Genomic DNA, 10,016 nt, shown 5'->3' on the forward strand with positions numbered 1-10,016 from the left:
TTAAAAAATAATAAATTAAAATAGAATTATGATATAATTAAAATTACAATCTTTTCATATTTAAAATAGATATAATGATAAATTTATCTTTATATTACAACAATAAAAAATTATATTGTTTAACAAACTAAATAATATAATATAATATATATATATATATATATATATATATATATATATATATATATATAATAATTTTCTATGATTTTGAGACAAATACCCTGTAAAATAATATCAGTTTCGAATTCAAGAATCTCTTTAGTATGGGTAAATGTAATTCCTCGTTTATGATAAAAAGATATTATTTTTTTATGCACATAAATTTGTATCAATACAATAAAAATGGTCTAACAAGGGCAAGTTGGTCTGAATAGCTTGGGAAAACGGCATGCAAAAAATAAAAAATAGACCCTCATTTTGTCTCCAACCACAACGGCGCTTTGGGAGATCCAAAATTATAAAATTAAAACGATGAAGATGATTGAAGAGGCTGTGATTGGATTCAAGCTGGTTACTATGGATTCCCATAATCCTCCAACAATGCCCATTTCCCCTTCTCTTTTCTTCATTTTTCAATAACTTTTCCACGTGCAGCTCTCACTCTCTCTTTCTCTACATCACTTTCACTTCTTTACACCATCAATTCCTTACATAAAACCTCTCCTTTTTTTCCTCCCATACTAATTTCTATACATCTCAGTTGGATTACCTTCACATCATGGAGAAACATCAAGTTGTCAAGGATTTGGGTTCCAGGAATTTCGGGGTTGCCCGGCTTATGCGAAACAAGGAGACCAAAGAGCTTGTCGCTATGAAATATATTGAACGAGGCCACAAAGTTAGTTTCTTTACAAATTCTTTTTTTTTTTTTGAAATTATGTTTTATAAATTCGTTATTAATATTTGCAGGTTGATGAGAATGTTGCTAGAGAGATTATAAATCACAAATCACTTCGCCACCCCAGTATTATCAGGTTCAAGGAGGCAAGTCTTCCTCTGTCTCAGTCTTGGTCTCTGTATATATGGGATTATTCATTGAGAATTTATTGTTTGATGTAATTTGAATTAATCAATTATTTGTGTTGTGGGGTTTGAATTTTTCAGGTGGTTTTGACTCCTACACATTTGGCAATTGTGATGGAATATGCAGCTGGTGGAGAGCTCTTCGATCGAATCTGTAATGCTGGTAGATTCAGTGAAGATGAGGTTAATTTTTCTTACTGTTTGTCCCTTTTGTTTTATCTATATTGATTATTTGGTAGTTGTATGATGTTTTATTTTCTCTTTTGGCAGGCGAGATAGTTCTTTCAGCAGCTCATTTCAGGTGTCTATTTTTGTCATTCAATGGTAAACTGTCATTGAAGATATAGTCAATCAAATCTTTCTGTTCATTGACCTATGATGAGGAAATGTAATTCATCTGTTTCTTTTTTTTTTTTTTTTAAACTATTTGCATATTAGCAAATATGCCATAGAGATCTGAAGCTGGAAAATACCCTGATAGAGGGAAGTGCTGCACCACGTTTGAAAATCTGTGATTTTGGTTAAGGTTTTTAAATGGATTTCAATTGCTCTGTGAATCTTGTTTTGTGGTTCTCTCTCTCTCTCTCTTTTAAATTATTTATCTTTTTTCTGTTCTGTCTTCTGGTATAGTCATCTCTGTTGCATTCAAGGCCCAAATCCACTGTTGGAACTCCGGCATATATTGCACCGGAAGTTCTTTCTCGGCGAGAATATGACGGCAAAGTAAGTTAGTCCTTTTAAATTTTTTTTTTTCATTTTAATGGAGGTATTGAACATACCTAGCTTTTTTTTGATATGACTGATGGATTTAGCGTGCCACATTTGGGTTTGATTACTAACGTGCAATCAAATCAAGGGGCAGGTACTAGCCAAGATGAGTGAGGGTCAATTATTGTTTAGGTGCATCACTCTATCTCTTTTGGCACTAGTAAACTTTTTGTGCTTTTGAATGTTAAATTACCTTTCTTTAAATATTTTTTCATGCTAAAGGAGATGTGATGTCTTTGTATCTGTCCTAATAGAGAAGATTAATTTCATACCATTAACTTGGTTAATTATTTTCATTTTTACTTTATAGACACTTCAAGTGTAATACTGCATGGTTGTTGGTTGTTACCTATGATGAAGCTTGCTTACTGGTTGAACCATATTAAAATCAATAGTGTCTTCCTTAGGCCCACTAATGTATGACCAACTGCTTAACAGTTGAGTTCTTTTTAATTCAGTTTGCAATGACTTAATTTTATAATTTCTTACAGTCAGTCCCAAAGACCAGTACACACTTTTATGTTTTTTAAATTGACTAAGCAAATTGCAAGTGAGGTAGTGGTGTACACCTTTTTTATTATTTTGCTATGACCTTCGGTCAATAAAAAAGGAGTAATTGGTGGGTTATGAAAACATATACGTGAGGTTGCCATACATACTATTCTCTGAGGATGTGTTTGATGATTGTGTTACTTGTTCCCACAAGTAATCTTTGTATAGAGGTTTGAAAGTCAACCCCATAGATGTAAAACTTTAATATCATGAAAGATGCATAAGGCTTGATATTTAATGAAAGTTAAGCACAAATCATCTTGGGATAAATTTAATATAAGTGATATAATTAGAAATCTGCACTGAAGTACAAATCTTGATTTGGTTCTGGATGAAGAAGTGCATGTTACTTTTCTTAATTGTTGATTGAATGGATGGCTTGCCCAAAATGGGCTTATTTTTTTAAAATAAGTGAACATAAATTATTGATGTATTGTAGTCTTACTTTTTTCTCCAAAAAAGAAAAAAGAAGCGCAACAGAAAGGCTTTCTCTATTTTTTTAATTGTGCTCAGGATTATGTTGATTATGTTTTTTCAAGTCTTTCAATTAGGGAGGGTTTCCTTTTCTAAAAGAAGTGTTTCATTTAGTAGTTGTATGTTACCTGTCCCAGATGTCACTGTCATATCTCTTGGATCTAATATTTACTTCTTTATTTAATCCTTTAATGAGAAGAAAAATTGATGGGAATTTCAGTCTGGCTGATCCACTGGGAAGTTTTTATTGGCTTACCTTAACATAATAACTAGCAATAAGCAATTTTCTATTTAAAATTATTTTATCCATTAAGTAAAAGTATGATAATTAGTGATGTCTCTGACTAAACAATTGTTCTTTGGAGTTGTTTTTTCATAACAATATTGAAATACCTAGAACTGATTATTTTTAAAACAAGTGAACTTGAAAATATCATTTCTATACTTACCAAAAAAATAAAATGTCATTCCAATATGTTGGTTTTTACTGCAGTTGGCAGATGTATGGTCATGTGGAGTCACTCTTTATGTTATGCTAGTGGGTGCATACCCTTTTGAAGACCAAGAGGACCCCAAGAATTTCAGGAAAACAATTCAGGTAAATTATCTGTCCCGCACTATAATATTTGAAGATGTCCAGCCACATCATTTTAACACTCATTATCTACCTCTGTGTTATCTTCTGCAGCATATAATGGCTGTGCAGTACAAAATCCCAGACTATGTGCACATATCTCAAGATTGCAGGCACCTGCTCTCTCGCATATTTGTTGCAAATGCAGCCAGGGTATGTATGGCCACTGAAGTTTCCAATATATTTTCAATCATTTCCGTGAGCCCATCATGATATATTGCAACTATAGTGTGCCCTTGGTTTTTGATTTAGAAAATTGTTAAAATATGTCACTATTTTAGAAGATGAATGAGCTGGCTTGCTGAGTTTAAAAGCTTTAAACTTGCAAGTATAATCCTTCATAGTACTTTAAAAACATATCTTCCAACTTTAAGGAGATTAATTTTGTCCTGTGTGCATTGTCAAATTTCTTTATTTTCTAATTTTCTAATCTTTGTTATATGAAAGGTTTGTTTAATGGAGCTTATTTCTGTATTCCAAAGCAATAACTATGCAGATGATGTTATCATATCGTGTTCATCTTAAAACAAACCATAGTTTTGTGAGGTATCCTCTTTTGCTGCAGTACTACCCTAAGCTTGTGCCTATTTCCTCTGAAATTGACAGTGTTGGACTTTTCTATTTCCTTAAGTGGACCCTGCTTTAGTAATCGCCTGCAATGCTTAAGAACCAAACATATGCATAGTTTGATGGTATGGCTCATGAATGTACTTAGACATGTTATGTCAATTGAATTTGGCTTGTGCTGTGGGGTACTAAATTATTTCTTTGATTTGCAATGCTATATTGCCTCTATCGTGTAACCAGTATCCGATTCATTTCATGCAGAGAATTACAATCAAAGAAATTAAGAGCCACCCATGGTTCTTAAAGAACTTGCCGAGGGAACTAATGGATTCAGCTCAAGCAAGTTATTTCCAGAGAGAAAATTCAAGCTCTTGTCTACAAAGCATTGAGGAGATTATGAAAATTGTGGGGGAGGCAAGAAAACCTCCACCTTCCTCTACGCCAGTGAAGAACTTTGGTTGGGGAGCAGAAGAAGGGGAGGAAGACATTGGCAATGATGTGGAACAAGAAGAGGATGAAGAAGATGAATATGACAAGAGGGTGAAGGAGGTTCATGCAAGTGGTGAATTTCATATCAGTTAAAAGAGGAGTATACCATAGATAGCGTTTGATTAGTTAATAATAATAATAATAATAATTGTAATTTTGTGACTTCGGTAAAGCCTATTTGTGTGTATAATTAGATGAAAGTAACAAGAAAAAAAAAATCTTGTGGTATGTTTATTTTGTGGTTACAGGTGTATTGAATGAGAATCAAATGTAAGATTTAATTTGCATGAATTAAATAATATTTATCAATCTTAATCCATGGAATCTATAATAAGATTTATAATATTAAATTAAATTAGTTTAAAGTTATAGAAATATTTTGTGTTTTTAAATTGATGAAACTCTTGAAATTACTTATATTAGAGTGTTAAATCTTCTTTCTCATAAATCTTTCTTAATGACATCTTTACCAAGTAGGTGAAACTCGGGTACAATGACATTTTTAACTTCCAAATAACCAACATTTTAATTTTAAAGTTACCACTATTTTGAGAAAATCAAATAGTTCGAAAATAAATAGCACTATAATGATCAATTCGGTTAATATAATTATAAAAAATAAACCAAGATATTACTGTCTTTAATCAACATAAAATTATTTATGATCATCATGGTTACTAATGCCCTAAATTAAGACAAATTAGTGATGTGGGAGTATAACATGAATAATAGTCAATTAAGCGATCATAAAAAATGTTATTTTTCTATTAGTTTTCTTTGTAATTTTTTTTAACCTTTATGATTTAAAATAAATAAAAGAAATTACTTCGCTTCTTGACGAAACTAATGACTTACAATCAACCTTGTATATTTCATCCTTATGTTAGATGTCATGAAACATACACATAAAATTATTATACTCAAGATCTTAAGTCTTGAGACACATGTTATACTATAACCGTATACATACATATGCATATATCTATAAACAAATAAATAATTCTATATGATTATGATCACAAAGGAAAATGTCAACAAATCATAATATAAAACTCTCCTTACCAAAAATATCAAAAGCCTTTAAACAACCTATTAACATGACTTTAAGAGCTATAGGCTTTATTTCTTTGGTTAGGGGCTTAATCTATATCAATTATGTATTTATGTGTTTGTTCATAATGTCTCATTTCTTTATAAAGTTCTTGACTACAAGATATTTTATTTCTGTAAATCTCAATTTATTAGTTGTCTTGTTGTTCTTAGTGAAGAACATAGGTGATTGCTATCATAATTGATCGTAAGTTGTCTAAAAATGTAGTCAACAACAAGTAGTTCAAAATATAATCTTTCAACCTCACAACTTGAGAATTTGCCACATAGCAAGCTATAAATTTAATATCCATGATTGAAGATGCTACTAATGACTACTTAATGTTTTTCTAGAATGTGACCCTTTTAATGAGTATTATAATTGTAACACCCCAGATTCTAACCTCACTTGAAAATACAAAACTAATTTAATCCATGACTTCATTCTAAAAAATAATTCTATAGCATAACATATTCTTATTTTTGCCAAAATAATCCCCAAAAAGAAAATAATTAAACATAATCACACCTTATAAATAATCCACAATTACAATATTCATAAACAATAAAATCTAGACATCAAAACTCTTCAATCTCCCAACTCAGCTTGAGTTCATTTTATTCCACCCCTCCTAGCTAATCTAGAAAACTTATTCTGCAAAATAAAGGAGACGAGAAGTGAGCCGTCAACTTGGTAAATAAAGACAAACATAATACATAACTTTTTAATAAATAAACATCATAAAACGTCTTTATTTTCAAAATAATTAGTCAAAATAAATAAATAAAACCCTTGATATTCCTTAACTATAACGGGGCTAAAACATTTCCACAAATTTTAAGAGAAAAAAAAACAATATAAACAAGTTCATATTCATTACCCTAAGGAGAAACAAACATAAATATTTTATATCAATCATAAGGGATAATCTTAAAATAGTTCATAAACATTACTCATAAAAAAAACATAAAATTTGTACTTAGCCTTTGTCACATAGTGTCACCTACATTTGTGGTGACTTGGTTCGATTCTTATTCATATTCATCATAAGTCCGCAGACTTTTCATAATTCATATTCTTATTCATATTGGTCCGCAGACCCTTCATCGTATTCATATTCGTAATAGGTCCGCAGACCTTTCATCGTTTTCATAATTGGTCCGCAGACCTTTCATCATTCAACATATGTCCCTGGATGTTTTATGATCCAGTCATATTAATCGATCCATAAATCCTATAGACATTTGGCAAAATAATCTTATAAAACTTGTTTTTCTAACAAATCTTTATCTTTGAAAAATAGCATAAAATCTTTATTCAAGGAATTCATTCAAATATTTTTATCTTAACAACAGTATAATATAACATAAGTTTTCTTCTATAGAAAAATATCAAAACACTTTTTAAAAGTATTTTAGATAACAAGATCATATACTTCTAAAATAAAACCATCATGTAACTTATCAATCTTAGTAAAAAGAATTTTATAACATAAATAATCATATAAACATTTTTCATATAAAACAAAAATCATTACATATTATGTAAGCTTTTACTTACCTCAACAATTCTAACTATGCCTTTAATCAACCAACGAGATACCAATATCTTCACGTTGTCCTAGCAATCATAATTCAAACTTAATACTATCAGATCTTAATCTTAGAAGTATCCATTAATAATCTATAAACCTTACAAATCATCACCCTAGTGTTAAATCATACTAAACTCCATTAAAACCAACTGTGCATATACAAACTTCTTACTGGATAGTTATGATTGCAAGATTTTTAATAAATTACTCACTCATGGTAAATTCACAAAATTCGGACAAATTAAAGTAGACATGTAGTAAAATATTGACAAAAAGTTTCAAATGAAACAAAGTTAAATTTCGTTTTCAAAACGTTCAATAAAGAGAGCACATCAACCCTGTCAAAGAAACCAGATCTTTACTGGACAGCCCTTATTTCTTGATTTTTAAAAATTTCTATAGGCATTGAAACTTTATGAAATTTGGGCATGTATGAATAGGCATATAATACAATTTGCAGAAAAATTTTCAGATAAAATTGAGTTCAAATACTTTGTCAAAATGTTCAAGAAATTCAGATCATCAAATTGCCAGAATACAGATTTTTTTTTTCTATTGAACAGTCATTGCTATAAGATTTTTAATAAATTCTGTACTAATAAAAAATTCACGAAAATTTGATATAATTGAAAACACATGTTATAAAATTTCCAGAAACTTTTTCGATTGCAAATAAAATAAATTCCTTCATCAAAATATTTAATAAAGATAAAATAACAAACCGTCCAGAATTTTTAGTTTCTAATATGCACAAACACAATTATTGACCTAACTATGATGCTAACATAATTTAAATCTAAATTTAACTAAACTAAATAAAATAAAATTGAAAGATTAAACTTACTCAAATCTCCAACCCTTTTTGTTGATCCAAATAACTTTACACCTCTCCCTTTTTCAATTGCCAAGTATAAAAATAAAAACTAATATTGTTGATTTACTTATGAGGTCTAAACTTTTAGAGAAATAATTTTATAGCCAATAAAAATCTATTCAAAGGGATAAAAACTATTTCAATTAAAATCAATCAATATTTTCTCATCTCTCAATCAATCCAATCATATCCATTCTTTCTATTTTATAAAAAAATTCATCAAATCCTAAAATCCTTATTTATAATCCTCCAACACATAATTTCCTTAATTTTTGCTTTGCAACCATATCTATTTAATTATAATATCTCTTCATATCTTATTTATCAAAAAGTATACTTGTTTCCTTTTTCCCTTTATACAAAAACTGTATATTACAATAATATATCAAAAAGTGGATTTCATTCTATCTTTACAACCATCATAATTCTAATCATTTTTATATGTCTCATTACTTCCTAAGTTACAACCAATGATTGAGACATGTATTTGAGAGGTATCAACTGAGAACCTCAACCACAAAAACTATATTAAGTCTTATGCATGTTTGCACATACATCAAGCTTCAAATAATCATATTTCACGAGTACATAACTTTCTTGCAATTTTGCATGTTGAACCTTTTAAGCATATACTTTGAGTGTGCAGTTGAAATAAGTCAATAATTTTGATAATTCCTGTCATAGTGGATCTCAATACTTAAAACTGATGATGCAACTCTAAAATGTTTCACATTAAAAGTCTTGGATGGTACCATATCATGAAAATAAATCTGTTTTTACCATTGTGCATATGCATACATATTGGTCTAATTTGTTCTCTATTAATCATATGTAAGTACTCTTCATAACATAAATAGACTTCTTTAGTTTGCATACCAAAAACTCATTTCCTTATGCTTTAGATAAAATTGATTTGATCATATAGACTTATTAAGATTTTCATTCAAAAAGGTTATTTTGTAATATCCATAGGTACGCTCAAAGGTAAAATAGTTTTTTCCTTAATATTTGGACTATTCATGAACATCCCAAGTTGACTCGTTGGCTCCCCTACATTCTTGTTACTCGACATGTTTGCCTGCAAAACCAAAACAAAGAACATGGTAAGTGATTAGTAAGTAGGTGACTTCTCTACACCTTACATACAATAGCCCAATACTAGTGCTCTATCAATATATCACAAAATAGCCTTCTCGGATGTTTCCCTAACATCCTAAATTCCTACCTGAACTATTTTAGCACCCGTATGTCACAACTTTATCAGAGGTGTCGTCCCAGATGACAAATGCCAAATTGTACACATCGACATCCTGGATGCCTAGTGAAAGCATATAAGATCTCAAATGTCTATAATAAAAGTACACCTTATACATTACTTGCTGACCTTCGGGCTAATGATATCCCAATAGTCAAACCTCAGGCCTTTCCCTTGTCTCACGTAAGCATCCCAAATGCTAAGGCATCCTTGAATGAGCATTTTGATGATAAAAAATTTGCCATGATAGTGGAAGAACAATTTTAAAACTTTAAAACAAACAAAAAGGCTTCATAAAAGGATTACATTATAGCAAAATGTACGACATGAACATGTAGAAACAACCCAACAAGGTTTTAGATAGCTATATTAGCGTTTGTAGGATCCACCGGTCTTTATGTGGCAATATAAGCTCTCCAACCCAAGGTAAGGAGAAATTCAAGTATCCACATGAAGCTTGGATGGAATGAAGGCTAAAAAACGTTCACAATGGACTACTAGGTTGTGTGAAAGGGTAAGGTTTCAAGTATAATAAATGTTCTCTTTGTATTTTTGCTAAAAGGAACGAAGAAGGAAAAACGATCACACGTTTCCTTTAATCGAATCCACAATGAATAGTTACTCTTATGGAATGCAAGGCTATTCCACTTTTTACCTTATATTGTCCAAATCTGCAAAATTTTGAAAATCGCACTA

The 10,016-nt window shown here is 30.2% G+C and overlaps 1 long non-coding RNA gene and 1 pseudogene across 1 annotated transcript; one reads left to right on the top strand and one right to left on the bottom strand.

The window, feature by feature from the left end:
* The first annotated feature begins 434 nt into the window (after nucleotides 1-434).
* Nucleotides 435-4,735, top strand: LOC123198879 (annotated as a pseudogene).
* A 1,374-nt stretch (nucleotides 4,736-6,109) lies between these two features.
* On the bottom strand, nucleotides 6,110-8,197 carry LOC123198502. The gene is made up of 3 exons (XR_006498041.1): nucleotides 8,036-8,197; nucleotides 7,158-7,217; nucleotides 6,110-6,251 (listed from the first exon to the last, which is right to left on the bottom strand). It is a non-coding gene; the product is annotated as an uncharacterized LOC123198502 (long non-coding RNA).
* Nucleotides 8,198-10,016: the final 1,819 nt, after the last annotated feature.

This window comes from Mangifera indica, chromosome 16 (genome assembly GCF_011075055.1).
Source record: "Mangifera indica cultivar Alphonso chromosome 16, CATAS_Mindica_2.1, whole genome shotgun sequence".
NCBI classification, from domain to species: Eukaryota; Viridiplantae; Streptophyta; class Magnoliopsida; order Sapindales; family Anacardiaceae; genus Mangifera; species Mangifera indica.